The following is a 17,854-nucleotide window of genomic DNA, read 5'->3' as shown; positions in this document are numbered from 1 at the left end:
ACATAGTTCTTTTACTACTTAGAAACATTTATCATCCATATGACATTCAGGCCTGCGGTTACAGAGAGTCTGACACACAAATTGCCTTGGTTCTGCCACACATTGGACAGATTAGAAATAACAAGGTGATGATAGCTTCAGTAGCTACATTGAGCAGCAAGTACAAATTCCTCTATGTCCTCGAGTTCTGGTGCCACAGAGCACCGAGCCCAGGCACTGGAGATGAGGGGATGATTTAGGATGGAAACAAGTCTTGATACAACCGCATCATGTCTCGGATTCAGGGTGTAGCTGGAGTATGCATCCACACTGAGGACCTTGAAAACACTCTTGGCATCTCAAAGTTCGGATGACAAAGCCTACAAGTTTCTCTGTGTTCTTTGCTGTTACAGCTTATTGCTATTAAAGGCAATGTAACTGTCTTATTTGCATGTTTTGTACACTTCAGGGTTCAGTCTTGCTTCTCCTGCTTCCATTCTGTCTTCACAGCACTTCATTCTTCTTAGATGATTTTTTGACTGGACTTTATTTTCAGTTTTCTGAAATATGTTCATATATTTTGTACATAATTATATATAGATATACATACTTTATAAATGTGTATAGATGAAATCCATTCCATTTGAGTATACTTTTTATCCCGCAGAATTATCATATTTCAAAAACTTAACTTTCCGTTCTCTTTTTTAAGGCTGAATTTTGTCACATCTAGTAACCTGTGCTCCATATCTTTCTTCTGAAATCTGTAGTACTGCTTGTACTGGTAAGGACCTATGGGAGGCAGAAGATACCTCAGAATCTGTTGATGCAGTTTCATATTCTATCATTAGTCTTTAGCTTTCCTGTCTACACATACAATTAGTTTTGATCAGCAGATGGTTAAATTGTACCAAGAAGATTCATGTGGCAAATTCACTATTTTTTTGTCCTCTTGGTTTATGGGGTTTTTTTTTTGATTTAGCATTTCATCTGAAGGAAAAGATGTACTGAGATGAGCAAGACTTTGCCATGAAGTATGTAAGGAGTAAAACCAGATTACTCCTGTATTCAGGTTTGGGGAAAATAAAAGCCATATACTTTAGTTAGTCTCCATGCAAAGAGCAAATGAACTAACTTCTCTTTCTTCTCACTGGATATAAACCTCTGGGCAAGATTGTTGCATGTCACTGGACAAAAATATAGGCAGAGTTGTGTGATTTTTCAATAACAAAGAGTATTTGTTTTCCTCCACACAAGGAAGGATTGGACTCTGTCCCAGAGTTCTGTTCTGAGCAAGGACTATTGTGTTAGTGATGCAAGTGATCATTTTTCTTGTGGATTTAATAGAAGCCTAGAGGATTTCTTTTCCTTTCAAGCTCTTCTATATTAATTTGTTAAATCTTTTGCTTATATTTAAGATAGGTCTTCTCTACATGCTCAAACAAATAAAGAGTAAGTCTGACTCCTCTTTCCTATCGTTAATGCAGTTGTTTTGTTGGAAGACCTGTAGTAGAATTAAGTTTCTTCATTTTTACCATATCAACTCAACAAGAATGATGTGTGTCACAAACAGCCTTTGCAGAAAGTATTGTGAAAAAGCCCTACTTTTTCTTGTGTCGGACACATTTGCTTCCTGGATTTTGACTTGAAATTTCTAGTGGTAATCAGAAAACAAAGCAAGACAGTAACCCTATCTTCAGCCTTCTCTTCGCTTATGATTCCTAGTTCAGGGTTCTCTGTAGCTTTCGCTTGCTTTTCCCTACTTTGTTCCAGCCAGGCCTAACTCAACCTAACTCAAAACCATTTGTCTTACCACACTACGGAGCATTTTTTTTACTCCTTCAAAAAAATTTCATCAGTAAACAAAAATGCCTGTGCCATTTTTCAGTCAGTAGACAGTAGTATGTTCCTGTCATTACTGGGTAAAGAGAAATGCAGCCTACATCATGCATCACTGTTGAAGCGGGACTACAGTGTGTGTTTCACTTACTGTCTCAAAAAACTTAGTGTTGTCATAGGTAGACTATGAATCTCCACATGTTATTTCAGCAAGGCTTCTAGTGCCCATTTTCCACTGACTTTTTTTTTAATTATTATTATTCCTTTACTAAATAACAAGCAGGAGAAGCCCTTTCTCCAGAAAACGTGTGAGATGAGACAGTGCAGATGTGGTTTGTCCATGTCATTTTAAAAAAAACAGGAGGCAATTTTTCCTGATATACAACAGCTGACTGATATCAGTTCTATTTGCTATCATTACTATTAGAAGAATGATCTATTAGAACTTCTCTTTCCCCCAGAGAAGCTTAAGTTAAAGCTCCAAGGACATTTTCAAATAGACTGTAATAGTTCAGACATTCTTATCAGCAGCACATTATGAAACTGTGCTGGCTTTCTCTTACTTTTCCTACAAGCCTGTGAGGCTTTTCTCAGAACATCAGCAAAGGAAAGGCAAATTCTATTCACGTAAGCACAAAAACAGCACTACCGAACTGCATGGTGCTAGCATATCGGCAGCTGTAGGTGACTTGCACCCTTTCTGAGTACCCAGTCTTCTATACCTATTGTCTGTAAGTTACCTGTTGAAATTCCATCTGTAGAGAAGAATTTACCCATACCCCTGTGAAAGTTGGAGCTGATTCTTTAGAGGATAATATGCCTCCTAAAATACCATGAGCAACTTGCGGTCTTAGTAATGAGGCTAGTAATATTTAGAAAAAATACTCAGCATAGCCAGCGGAGGGTGAATAGCTCAGTATCTGTCTAAAGATGAAATAAAATCTGTCTCTCTTCACTCAAACCAACATATCCTGGAATTCTACCCCTCTGTTTTTCTGTTGGGTTTTGTTTGGGGTTTTTTTTTTCACTGTGAATCGGAGCCTCATTTTGCTAATTGCTTGTAATTCCTTATTTACGTGTTGTAAATTAGGGACACACAAAGCCTGTCCTTTTCATTATTGTTTATAACAAATTACAGAAAGAGAAGGAGGTACGTGTGGTTTATCTACTGTTCCAAGCAAGTCAACAACAGAATTAAGGATACAGCAGCGTTTCATGTTTCTCAGTACATAAACCCTCCAGATAGATACTCACAAATACTGTTTCAGAGTAGATCATTAAAGTCTTAAGTATGCTAAATCCTGCGCTGCTAAGACTATAGTCTCTTTTGGCTTTGGAAAATAATAGCAGATAGTTTAAACTGTATCTGCTGTAGAATGGCATTAAAACCAAATTTATCCACCAGCTCGGGAATCAGAATTTAAGCAATAGAATAGGCAAGTAAACTCTTATTACATGTTAGAGCCACTTCTTCAGTTTTATCTCCATCCATACTGCATGAACTGTGTGTAAAATCACTTTTTTTCTGATTAGCTTGCGCAGCTCCTTGTTGAATCATATAAATGTCTATTGCACCATATCTATTGTTTTTATGACACAGTTCCTTGAGTGAATTTTTCATTTCTGTTTGCTTGAAATTCACCTTTTTGTATACCCGCTTTTGTGGCGATCATTGGACAATGGAAGTACAGTGCTTGAGAGCTGCACCACAGAGTGTAGAGACAGGGAAGGTGAAGGGAAACATGTTATAGCTCTAAATTACCTCAGCAAGATAATGTTTCAGCACATTAACAATGATATTTTTAGACAGCAGTACATAGTTGTCAGTCGAACGGTTTCAAGTATACCACACGGACACATACTGTTGTATGCAATTATACTGTGATGTGCTGTGAAGGTAAAAGAGCAAAGGTCCAGAGATCTAAAGTACACAATAGACTGATAGGTTTTCTTTATGGAAAAGCAATCACTCAGAGCAGAGGCCTTTTATATTTAAAATATGGTACTGATAATTTGTAATACGTTATAAATGTGTATGGTAATTCACAGAATTGTAGAAGTGTAGACCTCTGTCTAGAGGAGTTTATAACATCTGTTACAGGTGTCCCAGGCTACTCGGAGCTCCATTAGCATTAATGGGGCTTTGCTTGGCTAGTGTGCATAACAGTTCCTAAGTTCCTATGACTTTCATTAGCTACATCATCATAACATATAGCGACAACAGGGACTAGGACTTTGTTGGTAGTATTGTGATTTGCCTTTTTCCTTGTAACTCAGCAATGAAAAAAGGTGTCTTGTATCCACTTCTTTTATTGTTCGGTTTCCTTGATTTCCTTCACTTGGTGATTGTATTGAGAGCTTTTTGAGTTTATTTTTCTGAGATTTAAAATGGTTATGGTCAGCTCAAAAACATAAGCAGAACAGCTCTGCTTCTATTTCAGTGTCTATGGTTTGACTGGTAAACAAAAATGATAAACAAAAATATTTATGACTTTGTACACCTATGTAAGGGAATTTTGTCTAAAGAAAAGTTTGTTTATTAAAAGTTCCATCTATGACCTTTAAAAACATGATGTAAGTTATTCAGAAAGCAAAGAACAGTGACAAACCAAGTGTTCTTTTCACTGGAAACACTCTTCTGAAATGATTTCATAATAACAAAATCTGAAGAGATACCAAGGACAATAGAAATATAATGTTCCTCAGAGAGAAAAAAAAGGTACCGTTTAACAAAAATGCTGGCAGTGCATTGAAGGAATTAAAGAAATTCACAATAATATAATAGTGAATTAAATTTGCCTATTGTGTTTTCCTAACGGTACCTTTATTTATGTTTACCACGTGTTTCATCTTTCCACTTGCCATTAGATGCTGTATTTTTTCCCATGTGTTAATGGTTCTCTAGTTAATCAGCACCTTAAAGCATAAAGTAAGAGGTTTTCTCTATTTTTATTTGTGAAGTTTTTTCTTCATGCAAAGAAAATGAAAATTATGGATATACAAACTGAAAGCGTTATAACTGTTACCTTGATTATAAAGGTCCATATAGTTGGCTTAATGATATGAATTTGGCACTATAAATTTCAGATTTTAGATCTAACACATTCTACTGTGCTATAGGAATCATGGACCCCTGTGGTATTACATGCTTTAACAGCAGTGGAAGATGTGATGTTACAGACCTGATGTTAGAATTGTTAAGAACTGAAAAGGAATAAAGTGAAACACTACTGTATTTCCATTTTAGCACTTCATTTAAAAGTATAGCCTGGAAAACAACAAAACGGGATTATTCTCCTGGTGAATTAAATATTAACTTTGATTAACCTTGTGTTGCTGTACCACTTAATCCTTGATATTGACCTATTTTTCTCTTTAATTATTTGGAAAAGTTACTGTGTAGAGACTTATGTCCTTGTTGTTTGGAGAAAAAAATACCATACTGTTGTGGGCTGTAATTAAAATAACTCGCACTTACTGAAAGTTTTAGCTTCAACCGTGTTAACTCCTTACAAGCTTGCAAGGAGGCTTGCAAGCAGCAGCTTATTTTAAGCTGATGTCAAGTCTAAATTAAGGTCATATTCAATATAAACATAATGATAGCATTAGGTGGGATGTTGGCAGAGTACCGGTGTAGGACAACGGAGATCTCTGTTCCTTTCCCAGCTTGGACAGCAGATACTGTGACTGACCTTGGATAAAACAGTCTGTCTCAGACTTCAGTTTCCAGTCTGTGAAAGGGGACTAATACCTTCCTACCACAGAGGCATGTTTTCAAAATAATGTCTATTCATGACAGTGAGACAGTTATTCAGTGATGTTTATATAGATACTTGATAGTTTCACCAGCTGTAATGCAGGGCGGTGACACAGGTTATGAATAGCGTGCCTAGGAAGGAGGTATTCCACCTACTAAAACAAGTTGCTCCTGTACAGCACCTCAGAGCATGACTAAGTTCCAGCTTTATCTTTTTATATTCATACTTTTTTTTTCCATATCCACTGACTCAAGCACTTTCTGTTCCATGTTTTTCAGTTGTATTTGAATTTAGTCTCCCTGATGATTTTTTTTAAGTCTGCAAATTAAGACTAATCGTGATGCACCAATAAGGCCTTACAATGGAAGAAGGCTCAGAGGAGATGGGCAAGGAGATGTGCCCACGAAGCTCAGGGAATAATGCAGAGTGTGACTGACCACAGCTGTTGCAAAGAAGCTGACTTATCTCAACACCAAGGGGACCAGAGAGTGGCCTTTATTTTAGGTACACAGCAATCAACAGTTGAGCAGATCAACTGGCGGTGTAAACGTTTCTCCCTGAGTTCATTAGAAGAGTGTGAATATCTCCCTGAGTTAGCCAGACCAGCATGGGGGGACTGAATACCTGCCTCAGCCCAACACAGAGTATAAAACCTGAACAACTAACAAAAGAATTTTGAAGAGAGCAATGGGCTTGAGCTGGCTTCAGCCTACATATGCTTTCCTGGTGACTGGGAATACCCAGCGTCATGATGGTGAGCATATTATAGAGGCTGGTAGTGGGAATCACCATTTGGTGATAATGGGAATTGGTATTGTGATTGAACTGTGTATTGCAATTGCTATATAAGCATTTTGCTAAGTGTAACTTACATTTGTATTGTGTAATGCAATATATTTTGTATCACTCTGCTAAATCAGAAATCCCATGTAACATAACCTTTAACTAACTAAATTTGATATTAAACATTACACCCTCCATGTGTGGAATATCTAAAAGAACCTGGTCAGACAGTATTGGGCTTTGAGACTAATTCACACCCAGCTTCTGAAATATGTAAAAGACAGTGGTGGCTAATGCAAGTGACTAAAAACAAACTGTGGTGTAGGTATTCCTCTGCCTTTTAATAGGCATCAGTCAACAGTTTTGATCTCTGAACATGATGGCTTTTTTAACATGCAGGGTTTCTCTTTTGTTTTCAGAGCAGTTCTCTAAGCATTGCAAAGTTTTTAGCTGCTACGTGGAGTCCATCTTCTGGCAGCTCTGTTTGCTCTTCCTCATGTTTTGGGTAGCCAGCATCTTGTAGAACAAGAGCTGCAAGAGGATGAGAGATGCTGTTGTTGGCAAGAAGAAAGTTGCGGTGGTGTATAAAATGTCAATGGTCATACTAGTACAGGCCTCAGCTGGTACCACACCATCCAAAACGGGTGTTCCATACAAAGACCAATTATAGGAATGAATTTAAGCCTAAATATTGCCACACTGCAGAATTAGATGGCACTTCAAAAGTTTATTTTCAGGCTGTGTTACTAGCTCCTGATCACCAGAATAATCCCAATTGGGATGAGGATTTGCATTATATTTAAAAGAACATAAAAGGGCAACTATTAACAGCTTCTTGTGATAACAGTACATGGGCAGACTTCAAAATATAAAAGTACGTCTTTGTAGAGTACACTTCAGACAGGAACTACAAAGTGTTACACTTTGTGCTTGGTTAAGGATTGACTCCAAACGGTGCTGAAGAATCATCTCTTAGTAGTAAGATTAATGTTAAGATTGATTAAAGACATGCTGGTCTGTCAGTATGGGTCAGAAGTGACACCCAGTAGAAAGAGGGAAGGAAGGAGACGCATCTTTTTCAAGAAATTTTCCACTTTGTTGATGTTAAATACAAGCAGTTACAGTCTTTGCTCTCAAATGTTTGAGACTAGAAATAGGAAGTTTGTTTGCAGCTAGGACTTTGTCTGAAGGCTGCAATGCACAGGTTTCATGGAGGGTTTCTAACTGGAAGTATGATTCTGAACTATGCACTAGTAATCTCTAAAGAAAAAGATTCATTATTTATAGAAAATTCAGCTACTGATATCTACAAATATCTGGTTTTCATTAACCTTTCTTTTTAAGCATTACAAGCAAATCTGGGAAGAGTTCATGTCTTGTGATAAACACAGGTAAAAGATAATGTGCCCAGATGCTCTAAATGTAGCTGACAATGGATAACCTCACCAGATCCCTTTCTTCATTGCTTTTTTATTATTGCAAATTTTTCTCATATCTGTAAGACACAGTTTTCTTTCATCAGTAGTTAGGCAAAAGATATCATGGCTCACTGTGATATCCACGGTTTGTATTGCTCATGAGCTGCCAGTAGGACATAGGAAGAGGTGCGACTGAAATATTTTAAGTGATTACATTAAGAATTTTGGCTGTTGAATATTTGCGTACTGTGACTGGATGGAACTTATGGTTATTTTCCCCTTAGGCTGTGTGGTTATAATGAGAAAACCGTTCAGCAGACTTTCTGGAGGAAGCATAGTTCAAGGTGAAAGTCTGCTATAAGGAAAGACTACATTAAAAATAATTGCACTCAACAGCTCAATTCTATGTGCATTTAATCACAGCTGCAGAGCTGAATACTAACCTTAATCCAGTAGTGCCTTTTGCTGCTAATAGTGCTTTCAGAATTGCATACCTGTCAGAGAACATGAGATCTACTACTACTTTAATAGCCCTTGGCATTCCCTAAATTCTTGCTATCAGTCTCATAATTCACACCTTTGACTTCCATCAAAACATGTTTAGAGATGGCAGTATTTGCACAGCAAACTGTTATGTGGCAGTGCCAAAAATACTGTTGTTTCATAAAAAAAGATATAGATCTAAGTGAAAAAGAAAAAGATTAGCAGGGAGTACCAGTCTGTGAGCAAAATACAAAACAATGAAAATAATGAAGTGAATAAGATTTTACTGAAAATCCAGATGGAGTTTGCCTGAATCCACCTTGGTTTCAGAATTTATTTTGGAAATTCCCCAGAACTGGACAAAATTTGAATGTAGGGTTCCAACTGTTTCCCATAATAGAGTTAAGGTTTTCAATGTGAAATAGTCTACATAGCACAGTTTAACATGGGCAGAGCTAATCTGGGCACTGACTTGATTATCTCTGATAGCAGCGCACTGAGCAGTGTAATTGTATTGGTATGGCTCAGCCAAGCAGCAGATTGAAAAGCCGCACTATCAAAACTGTAACGGATTTCATTGTATAAGGTAGTTCATTTAGAGCTATTTGGGGTATATCTGTGCATAGCACTTCCTTCTCCTGTGCTCTAGCATTCCTGAAGAGTTTGACCACATTTTTCCTCAAAATATGTGGACATATGGATTAAGGTCTGCACTAGTGAAAATGTCTAAAAACTGCTGAGGGAAGTTAGTTTTTAGATTATTAAATTAGTAAATAGCCCACGTCTTTTGTAGATAAGGAGTTATGTTTTCTAAAATTTTCCTTGATTGTGGTTAGTTTAATTCTCCCCATTTCAAAAGTAATTATGATGAAAGATTAGGAATATGAAATCTTAGTTTCTTTAGGGAATTTACAGAGCAAATTGATATACATAAAAAGAACTTGACCTGATTTGGACCAAATGCTTGGATAAGAGCTAAGCCCCCAGGCTACTGGGGGCAATAACCTCTGAAAGAGAGAGCAGGCAGCAGCAGGCAGGTGACATGGTTGCAACCAGATGTATGAAAAGGGTTATATTTCCTTATGGAAAATGCTTCTGCCTTTTGGTCTCCTTCTGCAGCAGACTCTTTATGGGCATTATAAAGCCTATCTTTTTAATGACTAGCTACTAGAGTTGGTCGGAGTGCAGGTTGTTTTGGTTTAGTTTTGATTTTTTTTTTTTTTTTTTTTCACAAAGCCATTTTCAATAAATGGCATTATCAATAAAGAATTTTGTAACATTGTAATAAAGCCAGTGACATTTATGATGGAAAAAAGTCATCAACTTCATTTTTAATTGATTGGTTTGTTCAGAATTTATTCCAGTGACTTGAGGTGAAAAATGGCCACGTTAGTTGTAGTGTGTCCTGGGATTTTCTTGTGCCGTTCTCCCTGTTGGGTTCACAGGTGGTTGAGTGCAGGTGAGATGAAAAGTAAAAGCAGTAGTTCCAGTAAGGACAGCAAACCCCTTTCAGGGGCGAGCTTTGAGGCCCCTTTTTGAGGCTACAGATCAGTCTGTTTTTAAAGGGAATATGTTTTCTTACATGTCTACGGACTGTTACTTTACAAATTACCTTTGTCTGTATATTAATTGATGTACGTGGTTTCTGGAACTTCTGAGTGACAAGTTTCAAGTCACGCTCACTTTTCTACTTTCTTCTTACCATGCATGTCAGCTAAAATGCAATTTTTGCTTCATTTGTCCTGTCCAGGATGGCAGACAGGTATGAATACATATCCACTATCTTTGGCTTGCTTTCCTTCTTAAAAAATCTACCTTCATTTAATAGCTGATGCTATTCCATTCCTTCCTAACTTAATTTTGGTGACAGTTATGGGTTGACTATTTTCCTTTCTTTTTAACTTAAACAGCTCTGCTAGTTCACTTGAATTTACTGATGACATTTCTTAAGAAACAGATAATTCTCTGATACCAGTGGAAAAGCCATCCCTAACAGTTCAGAAATATTCAAAATAGTATATAGGCACAATAAATGTCAAATTTAAAGATGGTATTTGAAATATATTTTGCTTTTCTGTATACAAATTCTTTCACAATGATTTAGCTGTTTTCTTCTAGTATTTTGTGATGTGTCTTTGCCTGATACTTTTTAAGAAAATGTTCTTTGAGACAGTGCTGTACTATGTGCTTCTGCAAATATTAAGCAGAAAATCAAGAGAAGAAAAGTATAATAGAGCTGAAAATATTACCTCAGCTGTTCCTTCCACCATTACAGGTGCTATTGCTAAAGAGAACACTGTATTGATTTATCTTAGAGAGCTTACTTCACACCCAGTTCTGAAGGATAAAAAGAAGGGGGGAAGGAAGAAGAAAAGAAGTTCAAGGAAGGAACTTAATACAGCAGTCCAGTCAGTATTTTAGTTTAGCTCAGAAGGATATTCTCAAAATGCATCTCCTCAATATCCCCACAGACTATGTCTTGATTTGCATTGTAGTGTGGGTTTGGATTGTGCAAACTAGATTCTTCTGGGTAAATCTAAACCGAAAGATTTTCCCCAGAAATGTACCTGATGCTCTCCGGCTGCTAATGGGATTGGTTCTCCAGACCAAACTGGAGCTAGCCCAAAGTAAAACCCCTGAAATGCATATAGTATGGATGCTGAATCCTCAGCACTGTTTTATTCTGCACATTGGCTCCCACTGTGCTGCACTGCAGTACTTGCTAATGTAGATACAGCGTGATTGTATTTCTACTTTATATAATGTTGCCTATCCATCCCTCACACAGCTGTTGCCTGAGAGCTGTTGTAGCAGATCCCAGTATGATGGAGATGAGAAACAAAATTATTCCAGGGGAAGGAAGGTTAAGGCTACATTTCAACAATTAAAATTGCTCAGTGTAGAGGATGCTCTTGGAACTCTATTATATAGAGAGCCCAGGGAGAAAGAGAGTAAACTGAACTCCCATATGAGAGACAAATCAGCAGTAGGAGACAACTCTTCAGAAAAGGAGGATTTTTATGTGACCAGACCAGGGTTCAGGAACAGATTGAACAGAAAAAGCATAGATGCAGGCAGAGGCCAGCAATGTCTTTGCTTTCTCCAACATTTTCTATTTTGGCTTTGGAAAGAATAAAGTTGTTAGAGAAAAGAGACAGTCACACAAGGGCACTGCTTCTTCCTCTGCATGCAATTTTTCTCTGTGCCATAGTTTGTTATATATTTCTTCACTGTGTGTTAAAAATAACTTACTTGGTGTTGAGCAAGATTCTGAATTGAAGGTTGGGACAACAGTATCACATTTGCAGACACGGAGTCAGTCTGTGTGGTGACTTGCCAAGCCACAGATATCACATAATGCTGAAATGCTTGTAGCCTAGTCCCAGAGCACTTGTACTACACTCAAGAGCCTCATGGCAAAACCAAACATGGAACAGTTCTCCAGGAGAGCAAAGCCGACATCACTAAGACCTTCACAATATTATCAACTGACTGCAGTGTGAAACCTAACACTTCTCTTTGGATGTTTCTGTGGTAAGCGCAGTAAATTTTGAAGATACAGACTGATCAATATGAAGATTGCTCTTCTTGGTAGTGCTCCTATTCATAGATGAAGTTAATGATGTTTTGGAACTACGTGAATGGAGCATTTCTGGTTAAATGGCCTTTGGTCTGCCACAACATTCTTACCTCTAATGAGGACAGAGGTGGATTTGATGGATGGACTATTAAATGGATAAGGAATTGGCTGGGAGACTGCATCCAGAGAGTTACAGTCAACAGCTCAATGTCCAAGTGGAAACCAGTAATGAGTGGTGTCCCTCAAGGATCTGTACTGGGACCAATTATTATTTAGCTACTTCTTTAATGACATAGATAGTGGGATTGAGTGCACCATTAGCAAGTTTACAGATGACACCAAGCTGAGTGGCACAGTTGATACACTAGTGGGAAGGGAAAGTGCAAAGGAAATTGGCTGGCTTCATTGTAAAGAATTAGGTTTGACTTAATACACTTAATACTGCGGTGAAATCCAGAGATATGTATTGTTGAAGGATGCAGGAAAGATCCCTTCCTAGGATTCTCTGTGGCAGGTAACTTGTTCCTCACCCAAACATCCAGAATGTTCCCCAGAACCCACTTCTTGTCATCCCAGATGTTGCTGTTTCCATCTTGTGCAACTCCTGCCTCAAGGTTTGCCTGCTTCTTAAGTTAGGAGGTAAATAAGATCTCTCTTGGGGGCCAAGTGAAAGAGGGTTGACTTGCTTCTGCTTGGGTGATGCACTTGTATCTTACCAGAGGGTAATAAAAGCACAGTGTTTAATGGTAGAAAATCTGATAGTGTTTAGAATCCTCCTTCTTTCCTGAAAGGACATGATGTGGAGTCTTTTGGGTACCCCTTTCTTGAGAGGGTCTTTTTAAGAGAAATGTACACCTATAGACTTTCCTTTATTTAGATCTGATAACTGATTTCATCAGGTCATCAACTCATGTCTCAGTTCCTTTGCCCTGTAATACTGGGAATGTCTGTTACATAAAAAATAACTTTGAAATGCTCTTTTCTGCTAGGCAGACTCAACTAGATACAGTAGCTAGATAATGGTAAATGCACTTTTACTTGATGCTAATGAAAAAACTAATGGTATTTGGACTATCATAAACAAAATATATCTTCTCCAAGTAAAACTCTTTCTGCTCCCGACCTAAGAATTAATCTTTTTCAGCTGCCATATATTTATATAATATTTTGTAACCCGCCTATAGAAACCACATTTTACACAAATATATATAAGATGAACAGTTACTGCTTGTTCATAAGGAATCTGCACACAATGACAAACACGTTATACTGTTTCTTGACTAGCTTACTGGATTGGACAGGTATGTCACAACCTTAATGTGTGGAGTCAACAAAAGACGCTGACACTGTGAAAAGCCTTAACAAAATTCTAATTTTAGCAAATCCACGAAGAACCAGAACATTCATATGCATAAATTTCTCCCTCGATATTCATGCACAATCTGCATTAGGAATGGTTTCCTTGACATTGGCATTGGCCTAACTCTGCATCCATTAGCAGATACATATGGGGCTGTATAATAATGTCCTCTGCAACAGGAGTGGACAGAGCTCACTGCCTGAGTGATCCCTTCCCGTCGTTATCCCCGGCATTCCTTACAATGAGAACAGAATTAGCCCAGTTTGGTTAGTCCAGATGGTTTGAAGAATTCCAACCATAGTGTACAGCTTAAAAATTGTTTTAATTTTTCTAAATTTCATCTACATCCTTCTTTTCTCATATTTTTTGGTAGCATGCAGGTTTAGATTCAGCTCTGGAGAGCACAGCAGTTGGAACTCTAGCTGCATTCAAAATTCAGGACAGCCTTAAAAGTCTGAAGCACAGATTTGCATGTCACTTAGTATTTTCTCTAAATGCATTCTTCCCCTAAATTATATTATTCCTCCAATGATTGATCCAACAGACACTGACAGTCTTTGTTATAAAGGCTTCTTAGGTGAAATAAATCACAACAAAGTAAATTGGTATTACAGCACGTTGAAATAATTTAGTTAAACTTCTGAGCCATTAAAAACTTTTCCATTATTCAGTTTAGCAAAGCTTACTTTTAAAAGTTAATAAGAAAGTTAACTCTCAAAGTCACCCTTACGCTACCCACACCATTTCTGCTTTGAAACTTCTGATATCCAACACTGTACATGTGCTCATGCATTCTCAGCTGTCCTGTTCATCTTTTTATATTTCTTATTGATGCTGTAGCAATCTCTGATGGATGCAACACCAACTTCCAATTTCTATTTAAATACAATTTTTTCTCTTACCTGTTATACTTTATTGCAAGATGAACATATGTATGATATTCCAAAAACCCTTCATGGTGTGAAAAACACAGAGGTACTTAGCTTTCTTGAATTATCCAGGAAATGTAGTCGTTGAACAGGTAGTGCAAGGAAATGAAAGAATAAGAGTATTAGATTTACAGTAAATTCTGTGATTTGATCTAATTATGCTTAGAATGTACTGTTTGTAAGAAATTTGCCTTTGTGATAGCACTTAAATGGCTCACGAGGCTTTTGAAGAATCCCTCACAGCTGATTGAGTTTCTGATTCCTTCACATCATTTGTTCAAAAGCTGATGGACTTCTGTTGATTTTATATGAATTGTTACATGACAAAAAATAATGCTACTCCCTTTCAAAAGCCTTTAACGAGAACAGTGAAATCTTACCAAGAACTGTGATCTTTGTATTGAAGGCAAGAAATGTTTTAATTGTGGTCACGCATTCAAACAAGAATTCTATAGCGAAGACAGTTTGAAATCCCTACACGCTTGATCTTTGTATAGGTGCTGTACAGTGCAAATGAGTTCCGGGGGCCTGTGATGATGGAATTCCCAAAGTGCTGCTCCAGTCATCTTATACTTCTGAAGATGAAGTTACAGTGTTGCCTCTTAGCTTCTCTAATACTGTGGGTATGATTCTGAAATTGCTGTTCTTGGGAATTGCTAAATTAATGCATTAAAAAATGTATTCAGTAGCATAATGAATCTGTCTTGCAAAATTAAATTCTGGATGACTTCTTCAAAGACTGCCTGAACTGTTTCTTGGAGGACATCCAGATACTGCAAAAGCATTTTCAGGATTTTCAGAGAGCGAGGCATTTCTGAAATGTTCAGAAAGGCAAAAGCCCCAAGACTAAGTGTTTAAATACTTCCTGCTTGTGGCACAAACACGCGTCCCACACAGTGTTCTCAGTGTGAGCTAAAAATAAAAACAAGGTCTGCCTCTTGGTCTCAGCAGGAAAGTACTAGTACAGATTTTTCTGATGCCTAAAGAGAGAAACCAGCCTTTTTTGAAGCGCGACCATTAACAGAGATCCTTCCCACTGCTCCCACCTACTTACCTCACATATTACAGGAATGTAGTGTTTTTGTGACTTGTGTCAACTTTGGTTGAAATTGGACAAACAGTTAAAAGTTACTGAGATGGGGTAGTGCCACGCAGACTGGTGAGCAAGTTTAGGGCGATTGCCTAATTATTATTTTTTTCCTTAGGGAAGCAGATTAAAATGCATGTGGAGTGAGAGTTGATAATGGACTATCAAATATTTCACACATCTCTCTCCCTGGATTATAGCCGAAATTATTCTACTTTAAAGCATGTTCCTGTATAAGCTCATGGATCGGACTTGTAATGTCCGAGTCCTACGTTGCTTAAAAAATTTGTGCGCTGCCGAGCTGGTTTGGATCATCCACTCCAGAAGCTATCGTGACAGCTCTAATGTGGAAAGTACTAGTTATTTCAGCATGCATTCAGTAAAAATAGCCTTGTCTGCTTCCTGTGCTACACACTAGTGATACCAATAATAGTATTCCTTTTAAGAGGAACCAGTGTTAAGAGTCCTTTGGTCATAGCTTGGAGTACTTCTGAAGGACAGCAGAGATGAATCAGAATTCTTTTCATTCTCGTGATTTAATTGAAATAAAAGCTTGTTAACCTGGTGACTGTTTGGCATAGGAGTGTGATAGTTTTAATGCTAAAACCAAAATGACTAGTTTGTCTTTTTCAAGGTCTGAATGCTTATTTATTTTAGTGTTGTAACTGTTTATGTTGTTGATAGGCCATGTGTCCATGCAGGTTTTGTCAATAGGATTATGTTGCAGCAATTGATTTTCGTTCAATGAGTAAATAATGAAGTAATTTTACTTTGCCCAGGACTTAATCAAAATAGCTCCTATATTTTGCTGTGAGAGGCTGCATATTCTTATCTCTCAATAGGTTATATATGATATATATATATGATATATATGATAAACTATTCCTGCAAGCAGCAGTGTCCTTCAAAAGTCACCTGTCCCTACTTCTGTTACTCACGTATATAATGTCAACAAACAGTACAGGGTGCCTTTTGCCAGGGTTGTACCAGTCTCACGGTGCTAGCCTCATTTGTGTTTGTGTTATATCAGGTACTGCCTGTTGTTAATGACCTTAAAATAGGTCTTTCTCTGCTGTGGTATAAAAGCAGATTACCTTCCATTTTAAGGATAGGTAATACTATTTATTTGAAAGAAATAACACTACATTATTTTTTCCAATTGGTATGTAATCTCATTTCATGCTACATTTCAGTTGAAAAGTCTTTAGGATCAACAGGAAGCTAACATAGCTTCATTGACTTCAGTGGAAGTACATCAGTTTGCAAACAAATGAGGATGTTTTCTTTACACTGCCATCTTATATTCTCAATACAGTATATGTTTCATTGTCAGAGCCAGACCTAATGATGGTGGGGGGAAGTAAAATGTAAGCAAAAATCTAGTGATTTCTGAAGGGTTCTTTTTTTAAAAAAATTTTTAGAAGCAAGGTGGAAAATCATAAATAGATTGCAAGTATCCTGTTTGGTCTATGAAAATGAATGCTGAACACTGTTTCAGTAATAAGCATGAAACAAAAATAATGGCTCAGTTTTAGCTAAAGAAGCTTTTCTTAAGTTTCTTTGTGCAACTTCCTCTGAGAAGGCAACTGAGTCTCTGCTATCTTCTCTGAACCAAACTTCTGCAAAGGAAGAAAAAAAGAGGTGAGAACTTGTACAATCCTATTTAAAATAAAGGGATTGAGTGTATGTTCTTCAATATGCTGGGAAGGATGACTGACAAAGATATGTAGGTATCAAAATGTTCTGAGAGTGATTTGACAGCTAAGGTTACATTTCAGAATAGGCTTTCTACGAAACATAAATCTAGTTCTTTTCTTGAAAAACCTTTACTGTGAATTTTCACACAGAATTGTGGCGTTGGATAGAAGTACCAGAACAGTCTTTTAAGTACTTCACATAGACTTTATATGCAACTCTTGTTGGTCCATATATCTCCAGGCAGCTGTTGCTCTTTTTTTCCAAGCTACTCACAACATCTTTTTTATCCATTCCCATCAGTAGGTCTGAAGTCTTTATTAAGCATTAAAGATGTCTAAAAATTAACATATGAAAACCTGTATTTTGAAGCTTTCAAAATTACTGCCACAGAACCTACCTGCAAAGAGCAGTAATGCCAAAGTCTCACAAGAGCGTAATTTCTTCATGCATCAATACTAGTCTTAATATGACCATTATATTTTTGCCATTTCCTCTCTCCTTCAGTCTTCTCTCAGGTCAACATGCTTCTGTGCCAGATTCCTCAGCAACTGATGAGAATAGCTTGCTAAGGATAGTATGATGAGAAGGCTGAGTAAGGAGACAGAAGACTACTTGTGGATTATTGTTTTCTAAGATAAACCACGTGTTGTGGTCAGCAGAAAGGATATGTTTTAACCAGGTGGTTTAACTTTATTGCTTTGCTTTTGCAAGACTGAATAAATTATCTCAATTGCAAAACTATTTGTATAGACATTCGTAGCCATTGGCAAGAAGGAAGAGAGCAGCTGCCAAAAAAATTCCCGTTAATCTGCAGGTAAATAAAATGCCTTCATGTAAAAACCTCTCCTATGATTTTTAATAATAGCCTTGCCATTAGGAAACATCACTGACCTAGTGCTTTTATCAAAGTGAAAGCAGAAATTGAGCTTCAGCAATTCTG

This window comes from Aquila chrysaetos, chromosome 7, assembly GCF_900496995.4.
Source record: "Aquila chrysaetos chrysaetos chromosome 7, bAquChr1.4, whole genome shotgun sequence".
Lineage (NCBI taxonomy): Eukaryota > Metazoa > Chordata > Aves > Accipitriformes > Accipitridae > Aquila > Aquila chrysaetos.
The sequence above is the reverse complement of the archived record's forward strand: the minus strand, read 5'-3'. Positions refer to the sequence as shown.